At 46.2% G+C, this 12,329-nt stretch overlaps 1 pseudogene across 1 annotated transcript; it reads left to right on the forward strand.

Annotated features, from left to right (window-relative positions):
• The first annotated feature begins 1,309 nt into the window (after nucleotides 1-1,309).
• LOC309375470 (gap junction beta-5 protein pseudogene) lies at nucleotides 1,310-12,290 on the forward strand (annotated as a pseudogene). Its single transcript, XR_014173506.1, has 2 exons — nucleotides 1,310-1,445; nucleotides 9,722-12,290. The product of XR_014173506.1 is annotated as a gap junction beta-5 protein pseudogene (transcript).
• The last annotated feature ends 39 nt before the right edge of the window (nucleotides 12,291-12,329 follow it).

Consider the following 12,329-nt stretch of genomic DNA (forward strand, 5'->3'; position numbering starts at 1 on the left):
CCATTTCAAATAAACTCAATGAGGATTGAGCATGTTCAATACCTCTAGAACTCATGGAATGTGGAGTGTTAGGGTTCGTCCACACTTTTGCTTGATTTATATTCTGATCATATTGTGTACCGATTAATTCCCCCAGGTCTGAGAGCTATTCTTGTGGTTCTGTGATTATGCCTTGAGAAAATCCAATCTCACCCATTGAACTGAACCTCGGTTTAAGCAAAATGTCTCTTTGGATTTCCCACACATCTGAGAAGATCTGATTCAGTGAGAAGGATCAGAGTTTTGCAAGGCACAGCTATGGAACAACAGCAAAAGCTTTCTCAGAGCTGGGGGAATTAATCAGTACACAATGCAATCAAAGTATGGCTCTGGTGAAAGTTTGGATGAGCCCTTACTTGGAAAAGAGAACTGGAAAACAGGGCAAGGAATTGAATGGTCTTCTTAAACTCCTTCACATTTTATAGTATTCTGAGGTGACCTTGGATGGATGGAGCAGAGAACAGGAGTGCTCCTGTTAGGGGGTGAGCGGAACACCCTGCGACGTTATAGCAGCTCTTGCATGTATAATATAATAGCAAATCCCAAGTCTGTTGTGTCATTGTGCCTGTTAAACACTGGGCTTGAGCCCTGGGGGGTGGAGAAGGCTCTCATTTGGTCTTGCTCCAGATATGTGGACTTGAGCTGCAGGTGCTATATTCTACACTTCTCTGAATTTTGCAGTGTCTACAAAAATATGACCCTTACAGAGAAACTGCATATAAAATATATCTTTTAGACAAAAAAAGGGTATATAAAACATAGATTTGGGGAAAAGTGTGTACAAAGCTGTATACAATTTAAATGCAGGTTTTGTGTGCACTCTTTGGGGCAGAATGGACACTAAGTACCGCATTTTTCTGCGTATAAGACTAGGTTTTCCCCCTAAAAAATAATGTCAAAAATTAGGGGGTGTCTTATACATGGGGCCATCTCCCCCCCCCTTCTTTAAAATTGGAGCCCCCCAAAATAGGAGGCGTCTTATACATGAGGGTGTCTTATAGATGGGAAAATATGGTGCATACAAAACTGAGGAACAGCAAAAAAGAAAAGACCTGCTCTCTTCATCCCTCTCTCCTCCAGCCATAGGACTGGATGCCCAAATCACATTGGTTCTCTGCTGCTTGTATGATGGAGGCCCTTGACATTTGCATGAGTACAGCTCTCTGCTTCCAGCAGTCTTGACAGGTAGCAGCAACCGAAGGTGTGCTGGAAAGCTCCACCCCGGAATGTGCCTTTTGGAGATTCCTCCTCCTCTGCCTCGTCCTCCTCCTCCTCCTCACTCCCAGAGTGCTGGGAGGAGCCTCAGAGCTTTGATGCCCTTTAATTGGGAAAAAGGCTGTCTCAATGCTCTAGAAGGCGAGAGCCGATCAGGAAAAGGCCTGCAAGGAAGCTGGAACTCCTACCAGGTAAGTGTGTTCATTTGTTTTTCCTCACCATTGTGGGCTGAACTGCAACAAGAATGCCTTTTGCAAAAGGTTTTAAAGGTGTTCACTGTAAGGTGGGGACCACAACCTGGTGGGAAGATGTCGCTGCTGGCAGACAATACTAGGTGGACCTATGCCTCCTGACATGCCTCCCTGTGTTCCTGTGGGACATGTGCCACAAAAGTCAGGCTTACTATTAGACAAGATAAATCAGGGCTTCAGTGGTCAAGATCAGATTTGTAATCTTTGAAAAGGCAGCCACTGACACTACCCTGAAAGCCTTCCCCTCACCGAAGAACCACAGAAGCCCCCGTATCTCGGGAGAGGAATACAGGAGTTCGCAAACCAAAAGATGCGACTCCGAGGCAAACTCAAGCCCAGGCACCCCGTGTGCACCTCCTGTAAAAGCAAAGAGTCTCAGGTTGCATCTGGAATTTCGTAACAAAATATGCAGGCTTAATAGTTTCATATATATAATAGGCGGGGTGAGAGAATGTTGTTGATGTTTTTCTCATCTGTAGTGTCTATGAAGATCTCGGGGTCTTGTGAATGTTATGCTCACCTTGTGGGGAAGTGTTAATTCATCTTTTTAATTCATGTGCAGCAGATCCCCGTGAAATTCTTGTCAAACGACAAAGTGATAACACTCGGAATCTTATGGTCCCCGGTATTTTTTCAAATGATCTTTGAGAGCTGGGAGGAGGAGCCAGTGCTTTGCTAATGTATCATTTTAACATTACAGGAAATGTCAAGAGTTGGTTTTACAGCTTTTTTTTAAAAAAAGAAGAAGAAGACTAATCAGGGAAAATAAAATGCTGCAGAGACAGAATTCATTGAGAGCAGAAATGTTGATCACAATAGTTTGAAGATCAAGTGACACTATCTATGCTTCCGTATGGAAGGTATATTTAAAAAACAAAGTTCGTGCAGAACATATGGGCTGGATCCAGAATAGGTTAGTTGGACTTAGGTTCTATTGAAATCAATGCAACAAAATTAATCATGGCTTAACCAGGCACAGCAATCTGGGGGAGTGCTGTAGCTCAGTGGACATCATCTGTTGTGTTGCATGCAGAAAATTCTCCAAGATTTCAGGAAGAGTCCAAATCCCTTCAAATTTGTGTGTAAATATAATGAGCTTCCCCGACCCCACTAGCTAACCTAAGCTGCAAGTTTCATCCTATTCTCAAGCAAATAACACCTCACTGGTAAGAGACAGAAGGATAATCACTGTGGGGGGGGGGGGAGAACTTCTAGCATCAAGGAAGACAAAATTGAGGTTCTTGGGCGTGCTGAAGAGCATCATTTCATGCAGGTGAGCATGGGATTTGCAGATTCCTGTGTCCTTTGAACTGGACTGTGGGATCAGGGAAATTTAGAAAGTCCATACTCCCCAGCCTTTCCTGTCTAAGACACCAATTTCCAATAAGTCTTTGTTACTTGGAAAGGGTATGGGATGAAGTGCCAAATGGGATGTTTTTCGGTGTTTTCTACAGATACTACGAGTATTTTGAAAGAAAACGAAACAAAACAAAACAAAAAAGCAAGCCAAGAGAAGTTGCAGTGGGGGGGGGGACTGACAATGAAAGAAAGGGAGGGAGGGAATTCACTGCTACTACTACAAAATTTATTTACAAGGATTGTAAAAAAAATGAAGCAGATACACATAAGAAATGCATGCTAGTTACATGGAAACTCTATCCCAACATAATCAGATGGAGATGGGGGAGAAATTGATTCAGCTTCCATGTTAATGTGAACCTACCTAATCTGCACTTCCTGAACCAATAAGAAAAAGGTAAATGCAGCTGTCTCTTGAAATTTGCACTTATCTGAATTTTACAGTAGTTCAACAGCCAAAAACAGCATGCACAAGGTACACACACAATTCCATATGTTAGTGAAAATAGCTTACAAACATGTATCATATTTGGGGGAATGGTTTGCAAAAATGTGGACATTAGAGAAAATCGCATACAAAAATGAGGACATTTAGAGAAATGTGGATGAAATTATACAGGGATTTTTCACACACACATACATACACACTGCTGCAGAAATTAGCCATACTACAATTATAAAAATGAGGAACTAGGAAAAACCAAAATGGACAGATTTGCCCATCCTAGCATTAGGGCAGATTAACAGCATCACCCAGGGGGCTAATCTTGGCTGTGGTTAGAAACAAAATTATAAAAATGGAAAGTTTGTCTGATCTAGCATGGCAACTCTTGTGCTGTGCTTTTAGTTCTAGGTCTGTGATGAATTAGTAAACCTTGGCCAATCGTACAGATTAAAGATGAATCATCTTTGTGTCAGTGTTCCTGCAAAGACATTTTTTGTTCCAGTTTCTCAGTCTCCATTTGGCTTTCTAGAAGAGATGCTTGAGAAAGGGGAGCATCAGACAGCATGTTAATGCTCTTATAAACTTTAATCAGCCTCCCTCCCCACTCCTCCACCTTGAATCCACTGGACCCATTCCCTCTAGGCTGCTCTAAATGCCTTACTTTCTTCAGTACAGGCTTTCAGTTCATGTGCAGCTCCTTGAGGACTTCAAAGAGCAGCAGCTGTTCGACAAAACTCTTCAGGGAAAATCCTTCTCTCCAGAAATTCAGCACTAGCCATAGGAAGCAATTAAGGCTGCCTGTGTGTCTTCTCTTCCCCAGTGCCTAGGCATGTGTACATTAAAAACCTATGGGTTCCTTTGTAAGAATCAGGCACTGTCATGCTGCAAAGAAGGGAAAAGATGCAGGCAGTATTGGCTCCAGGTTTGTGGGGGCTTGGGGCAACATGCTCAGAACCCAAAAATGAAGTGGAAGTGAAGAGGAGGGACTTCTACTTCATTTTGGGGTTCTGCTGTCCATTTGCCTGCCCTGCTCCTCTGACTCTGTCCACACCACCACCCAGGTGCACCATGGTTGCAGCTCCGTCTTCTCCTATTGTCTGTTGTTGCTCAGGTGTTTCTAGAGAGCAAATGATCAAGGAGTGGCAGCAGCAAGGAGATGAAGCACAGAGCTTGGGGGGGTTGTCATAGGGGCCCCTGTTTTGAAATGGACTTTGCCCAGTGATGTCGGCTTCCAGTCCTGAACTGCATCACTTTGGACTGTAGCTGAGACCTCGTATGATGGGCACCACTCCTCTGTTTTAACACATACATGCAAAACTAGCACTTGATGGGAAAGACTCAGACAGAACCCTTCCCCGGGATACTTGCAGCAATTTTTGGCAAAAACTGTTAGGGTCCACCACAAATTTACTAAAAATCAAGAGTCCACCCCCTGGGTCCAGTTTCAGATTATCTCCTGGTTCCACCACTGTGGAAAAAGAGTGGTCAGCTAGGGATGGAGAAATCTGCCAGTTGTGGTTTCTCATTTTTCCAAACTAAAGTTCAGTTCTTCACATTCCCACATCAGTATTAAAATTTTATTTTAGAAAGTCCTCATGAAAATTTGTCAGGATCTTAGTATGACTTTCTCCTAATATACATGTTTTTAGATGCAATTCCCTCTAAAATGCACATATTTGCAAAGCAATTTTCCCTACTATAGTGCATTTTTGTATGTTACGCTCATTCATATATGTATTTTATGTACACTTTACCCCAGTATATGCATGTTTGTATGCATGGCTTGGCTGAAGAACTGCTTCCAAAAATATGAAGAAATGTGAATTTGGGGAGATGGTTTTGTTTAGCTTCTCATGTTGTTTCAGAAAGTGTGATTTAAGTAGGTATAGCTTTAAATGCAAATAGAACCAAATTTCTCCTCGACCCCTATGTTCAACCCTAAATTCATGTATTAGTAGTTGGGCCATATCTTCTCTACAAAGCTGTCTAGTCAAAGTCTGGTTTACAGATGAAGAAACCCCAAGGAAGGAGGGATAAGGGCCTTGAATTGCCCATCTATAATATTTGTTCAGCAGCCACATAAGTTTCCTAGTCCCAAGTCTTCCACACTATGGTGCAATGTATTGTATTCCTGATTAATTATTTGCATATGGTAACTCGTATGTAAACTGGTGCTTTCCCATCTGATGTTGTGTTTCCTCTTTTTTGGCATTGCGTAAGTTGCCATCATAGGAGATGGCAGGTCTCCATCATTTCAAAAGCAAATGGAGACGCCCTTGAGAACTCGCAGCACCCCAGTATCATACCAGAGTTCACCACCGGGCATCTTCCTTGCACACACAAACACACACACACTTTATTTACTGCAGCAGTTAGCAGTTCTTGCCCCTTTGGGAGATGAGGGCAGGGTGGATAGATTGTGGTTTCTTTCTAGCCTGTACGGACATGTTGCTAACTTAGGCAAAATATATGACATCCATATGGGGGAGAGGCACATGGTGTGGGGGTGGGGAAAAGTATTGGGTGTTTAAATTGCTATGCATGTTTTCTAGCCTTGGCTCTTTAATCATTTGTAATCTGTGGTGAGGGGAGTGGCACAGCTGAACCCAGAAAGTTTATTTTATTTGCATATCCATTTCATTTATATACGAGCTTTTTGCCAAGGCACCCAAGGCAGTTTACAGTTTTAAAGGACTAGAGCAAATTATATTCTAAGTGTTGTTAGTAGCTGGGCCAAATCCCCTCAGTTTCCTCGATCATCCATTCATTTCCTCAGAAACTTCATCCAAGATTCTTCAACAGGGTGGGAGAATCTTGTTGCTTTTTTGATGAAGTCATTGAAGAGTTGGAAAAGACTCAGAAAAGTACCACCAAAATGATCAAGGGGAGGGAGTGACTTCCCTGTGAAGAAATGTTGCAGTGTCTTGAACAGGGCCAGATTTAGGTTTGATGAGGCCCTAAGCTACTGAAGGTAATGGAGCCCTTTATATGTCAACAACTAATTGTGGCTGGTTTTTGTGTTGGATATATGCTATATGATAATTTATGGACCTAATAGGTATCTAAAGCCATTTGCACATAACAAAATACCGTATTTTTCGCTCCATAGGACGCACTTTTTCCCCTCCAAAAATGAAGGGAAAATGTGTGTGCGTCCTATGGAGCGAATGCAGGCTCCCTGGCTTCAGCGATAGCAAGGCAAAGCCTCGAAGCCTGCGCTCCGGAGGCTTCCCGTTGCTTCCGCTGAAGCCAGGAGAGTCTGCTCTTTGAGGCTGGCGGGGGGAAAGCAGCGCTTCCCCCATCGCCAGCCCCAGAGGATGGGGGGCAGCAGGAAGGCGCGCAATGCCTTCCCGCACCTCCCCAACCTGCCTTTGAGGCTGGCGGGGGGAAAGCAGCGCTCCCCCCATCGCCAGCCCCAGAGGATGGGGGGCAGCAGGAAGGCGCGCAATGCCTTCCCGCACCTCCCCAACCTGCCTTTGAGGCTGGCGGGGGGAAAGCAGCGCTCCCCCCATCGCCAGCCCCAGAGGATGGGGGGCAGCAGGAAGGCGCGCAATGCCTTCCCGCACCTCCCCAACCTGCCTTTGAGGCTGGCGGGGGGAAAGCAGCGCTTCCCCCATCGCCAGCCCCAGAGGATGGGGGGCAGCAGGAAGGCGCGCGACGCCTTCCCGCTACTCTCCAACCCTCCTGCAGGCTTTTGCGGGAGATGGGGGAATTCCCCCACCTCCCGCAAAAGCAGGCAAAAGCCGTGCGCTCTTTAAAGAGGCTGCACGGCTTTGCTGGCTTTTGCGGGAGGTGGGGGAATTCCCCCACCTCGCAGAAAAGCCTGCAAGAGCCCCGCAGCCTTTAAAGAGCGCACGGCTCTTGGGGGCTTTTCCCCAAGGAGGGAGAAGGGACTGACTGGCCGAGTCAGTCCCTTCTCCCTCCTGCAGGCTTTTGCGGGAGATGGGGGAATTCCCCCACCTCCCGCAAAAGCAGGCAAAAGCCGTGCGCTCTTTAAAGAAGCTCCGTGGCTTCTGCTGGCTTTTCTAGGAGGTGGGGGAATTCCCCCACCTCGCAGAAAAGCCTGCAAGAGCCCCGCAGCCTTTAAAGAGCGCACGGCTCTTGGGGGCTTTTCCCCAAGGAGGGAGAAGGGACTGACTGGCCGAGTCAGTCCCTTCTCCCTCCTGCAGGCTTTTGCGGGAGATGGGGGAATTCCCCCACCTCCCGCAAAAGCAGGCAAAAGCCGTGCGCTCTTTAAAGAAGCTCCGTGGCTTCTGCTGGCTTTTCTAGGAGGTGGGGGAATTCCCCCACCTCGCAGAAAAGCCTGCAAGAGCCCCGCAGCCTTTAAAGAGCGCACGGCTCTTGGGGGCTTTTCCCCAAGGAGGGAGAAGGGACTGACTGGCCGAGTCAGTCCCTTCTCCCTCCTGCAGGCTTTTGCGGGAGATGGGGGAATTCCCCCACCTCCCGCAAAAGCAGGCAAAAGCCGTGCGCTCTTTAAAGAAGCTCCGTGGCTTCTGCTGGCTTTTCTAGGAGGTGGGGGAATTCCCCCACCTCGCAGAAAAGCCTGCAAGAGCCCCGCAGCCTTTAAAGAGCGCACGGCTCTTGGGGGCTTTTCCCCAAGGAGGGAGAAGGGACTGACTGGCCGAGTCAGTCCCTTCTCCCTCCTGCAGGCTTTTGCGGGAGATGGGGGAATTCCCCCACCTCCCGCAAAAGCAGGCAAAAGCCGTGCGCTCTTTAAAGAAGCTCCGTGGCTTCTGCTGGCTTTTCTAGGAGGTGGGGGAATTCCCCCACCTCGCAGAAAAGCCTGCAAGAGCCCCGCAGCCTTTAAAGAGCGCACGGCTCTTGGGGGCTTTTCCCCAAGGAGGGAGAAGGGACTGACTGCCGTTTCAGTCCCTTCTCCCTCCTGATCGAAAAGCCCGCAGGAGTCAAGCGGGGCTCCTGTGGGCTTTTGCGGGAGGTGGGGGAATTCCCCCACCTCGCGCAAAAGCAGGGAGGTCTTGGAGTAGCGCACAGCTGCGTGCAGCCTGTCCACTGCTCCCAGAGCGGGGGGGGGGGGGAATCATATTTTTTCCTTGATTTCCCCCCCTGAAAACTAGGTGCGTCCTATGGTTCGGTGCGTCCAATCGTGCGAAAAATACGGTATGCATTTTATCAAAGTAATTGTATTTTTTCCTCTTTAATTTTTTTGGTGGGGCCCAAGAGAGTGGGGCCCTAAACTATAGCTTGTTTAGCTTATACATAGATCCAGCACTGGTCTTGAACTTCTTAGTTTAGAGAAAAAAGCAAGAAAGAAGTGGTATGATAGAAGTTTAGAAAAATTATGCATGGCATGGAGAAAGTGGATAGACAAAAGTTTTTATTCCTCTCTCATAACACCAGAACTCATGGACATCCAGCAAAGCTGGATGTTGGAAGATTTAGGACAGATAAAAGAAAGTCCCTCTTCACAGAGTGCATAGTTAAACTATGGCACTCGCTCCTCCAGAAGGCAGTGAGGTCCAAGAACTGGGATGGCTTTAAAAGAGGATTAGACAGATCCATGGAGGAAAGGGCTACTAGCCATGAGGGCTCTGCTCTACCTCCACAGCTGGATGCTGTAATGCTTCTGGATACCAGCTGCTGGAAACTACAGGAGGGGAGAGTTCTCTTGTGCTCATATTTCGCTTGCCGGTTTCACACAGGCATCTGGTTGGCCACTGCGAGAACAGGATGCTGGACTAGATGGGTCACTGGTTCACTGATCCAGTGGGTTGTTCTTATAGGGGATTTAAGCAAACATCGTCCTTAACTAGAAATTGTGGTCCTAAACATGATCATCAACTTTATGGTGGGGGTCTTAGGAGTAGCACTTACTCTGCCTCCCAATTTAGTTTGGGAGGCAGAGGAAACCCCAATCCCATGATCCCCAGCAGGTGATGAAGCTCATCAGCAAGCACTAGAGTGATACTCTCTGCAGCCTCTATCAAGCACCAGCTGCCAATTCTTCTTCTCAAGGTTGAGGGGTATGGCTGGCAACAGGTCAGTGTGGACAAGAAGCAGCAGTAAATACTAGTCCCAAACGATATGGGAGAAATTGGAGCAGTTTGTGACAGGCCATCAAAGTCCCCCAATTCCACACTTACCCCATTGTTAGTTGTAACATGTTGCTGAATTTGGAAGTAAAGCTTTTATCTCAAACAGCTATGAACCTTCATGGTAGATGATCAAACCTGGCAGGCATTGCAGAATGGGTCTAGAAAGATAGCCTGCAGATGAAATGGTTTGAGAGTAATCCTGAAGGGGGAGGGGCTTAGGTTATTTTGGTTCCATGCAGCGAATCAGGTCTAGGGGTGAGGTGTTGTTGACAACCTATCTATACAGTGTTTCTTTATACTCATATTGTAACATCAGGGTGTTACAATATTTCTAATTCCATCTTCTCATGTCTTTTCAGGAACTGGAAGTAGAAACCAGAGGCCATGAACTGGGGAAGCTTTCAAGGGCTCCTGACCGGAGTGAATAAATATTCCACAGCCTTTGGACGTATTTGGCTCTCAGTGGTCTTCATCTTCCGGCTTCTAGTCTACATAGTGGCAGCTGAGAAGGTTTGGGGAGATGACCAGAAGGATTTTGACTGCAACACCAAGCAGCCAGGCTGCCCAAATGTCTGCTATGACCATTACTTCCCAATCTCCCACATCCGCCTCTGGGCCCTACAGCTCATTCTGGTTACCTGTCCTTCCCTGCTGGTAATCATGCATGTTGCCTACCTGGAAGCCAAACTAGAGAAACATAAGAAGAAGGTTGGGGCAGACTATGCACTGCGCTATCCTCCTGGCAAGAAGCGTGGAGGCTTGTGGTGGACCTATTTCTTGAGCCTCATCTTCAAGTCTGCTGTGGACATTATATTCCTCTACATCTTCTACCATGTGTTCCCAAACTACACACTCCCCAATGTGGTGAAATGCTCCCTTGATCCTTGTCCCAACATTGTAGACTGCTACATAGCTAAGCCCACAGAGAAGAACATCTTCACCCTTTTCATGATCAGCACAGCCTGCGTTTGCATCCTCCTCAGTCTCCTTGAAGCCTTCTACCTTGTTGGTAAACGATGTAAGGAGCACCTCCAAGCCAGAAGTGAAAGCCACAGGAGGCAGGACAGTGAAGTATTCATTATGAAGAAAGACCCTTCCTCCCTGCCCCCCGGTAAACATAACCCAAATGAAATAGGTCTGGAGGCATTCAATAGTACCGACTATAAGCCTTCTCCCTTCAACTTCACATCCTGCCCACCTCAGACAGCTCTGACCTCTAAAACAGCACCATCATAAGCAACCCTTAAATCCTGGGGAACTGGGTAATGGAAACCTTATACAGAACTAATATTACCGACTTTGCATATCAGCACTTTCTTTTAGGCAGGACATGGATGTGATGTATGAGAGGGAGAAAGGGATGGCCTTTGTCCGACACTCACCTAATTCAGACTGTTCAGTTTTCTGATATACGTACCGATCAAAGAAGTCTATATTAAATGGTCATATCCAAATTCCCTGGTTCTTGCAACTAATTCGATCTAAACCACTTACTGTTTGTATATTGTGGACGTGTACTACTTACACGTTGCAGATTGCACTATTTCTGTCCAGTCCAGTTTTCAAAAACCTACCCACCACCACAACTGAAGGTGGCTGGCACACTTAGTCTTGACTGCTGAGATACAGAGAGAGAGAGAGAGAGAGAGAGAGAGAGAGAGAGAGAGAGAGAGAGAGAACCAAGTCAGTTCAAAGACAGGGATGAGTTTCTTCCAGCCATCATGCCAAAGTAACAAGATGTACTGAGTGTAAAGCTGTCAGTCAATACTATCCCCAAATGCCTGACAGAATAAGTGCATTTGACCAGCTTCCTGGAATGACGAAGTTTCATAGCCTGGTGAACTCCCTGGAAAGTGAAATCCCTTCTCAGCTATGAAGTTTACTGTGTAACCTTGATTCTTCCTGTCACTCTCTCTCAGTCTAAACTACCTTGCTGCATTGTTGAGGAGATAAAATGTGAGACTTGCTTCCCTGAGCACCTTAGAGGAAAGGTGAGAGAAAACTGAACACAAATCATGTCCCCCAAAGCAGGGGGAGGGAGGGAGAGAACGATAAGGGGAAAGGTGACTACAGGATGAATACAGAACTCAAGCCTATAAAATGAAAATGCTGATATTTAAAGCACAGGTGCCCGTGTCAACAGATTAGTGAAAATTATCACAGAGTCAGAATAAAATTGGATTAGGGTTTTTATCCCCTTGTTTCCCTTTGTTTCATCGAGCATTGATTTGAAATCAATAGGTGGTATTCAACAAAGTTTTATGCAAAATAGACCTACTGAAATTAATGGACCTAAGGAATTTCGTGTTTATTAATTTCAGTGGTCTGCTCTAAGAAAGACTGAGTTCAATGCCACCTGATTTGAGTCTTGGGAGATTCTCATTCATATTTGGATATGCCCATCTGTGTCCAGGAATGGCTGACATGATAGGGTGGTGTCCAAGGACCAACCTACCAACAGTGGCATTGCTGCCACTTACCTGCACTGTATAGAGATGGACCAGGGTGGCAGTGAGACGGGTTGTGTGGGCAGAAGCACCAGATTGGCACCATCAATGCACCTGAGCTGCCCCAACCTTGCTACCACTGTGCCTCATCCAGGTAAGCGGAGTAACCTCGGTGTTGGAACGGTGGCTCTATGGCACCACCCCACCATCTGAGCCATTCATGATTTGTCGTTTTGTTATTGCACTATTGTTGTAAATGCTGGTTGGGGAGGTGAAAGGGGTAATAGCTTTTTCTTTTCCTGCCTATCTTCCATGTCACATCTTATCTCCAGATTCTGTACCGCACAATACAGCTGTGACTTTTGAATGTAGACAGACAAGTGCCTTATCAGTTAAAATGCAAGCAGAACAAAGTGGTGGGGGAAAAGGTGTATGTGTTATATTGAGATGTTCAATAAAATGTGAATAATAATTTTAAAAATTCCCGTTGGCCATTTTATTTATCAATGTGTTGCATTTA

Source organism: Podarcis melisellensis (assembly GCF_964234715.1).
Source record: "Podarcis melisellensis genome assembly, chromosome: 8".
NCBI lineage: Eukaryota > Metazoa > Chordata > Lepidosauria > Squamata > Lacertidae > Podarcis > Podarcis melisellensis.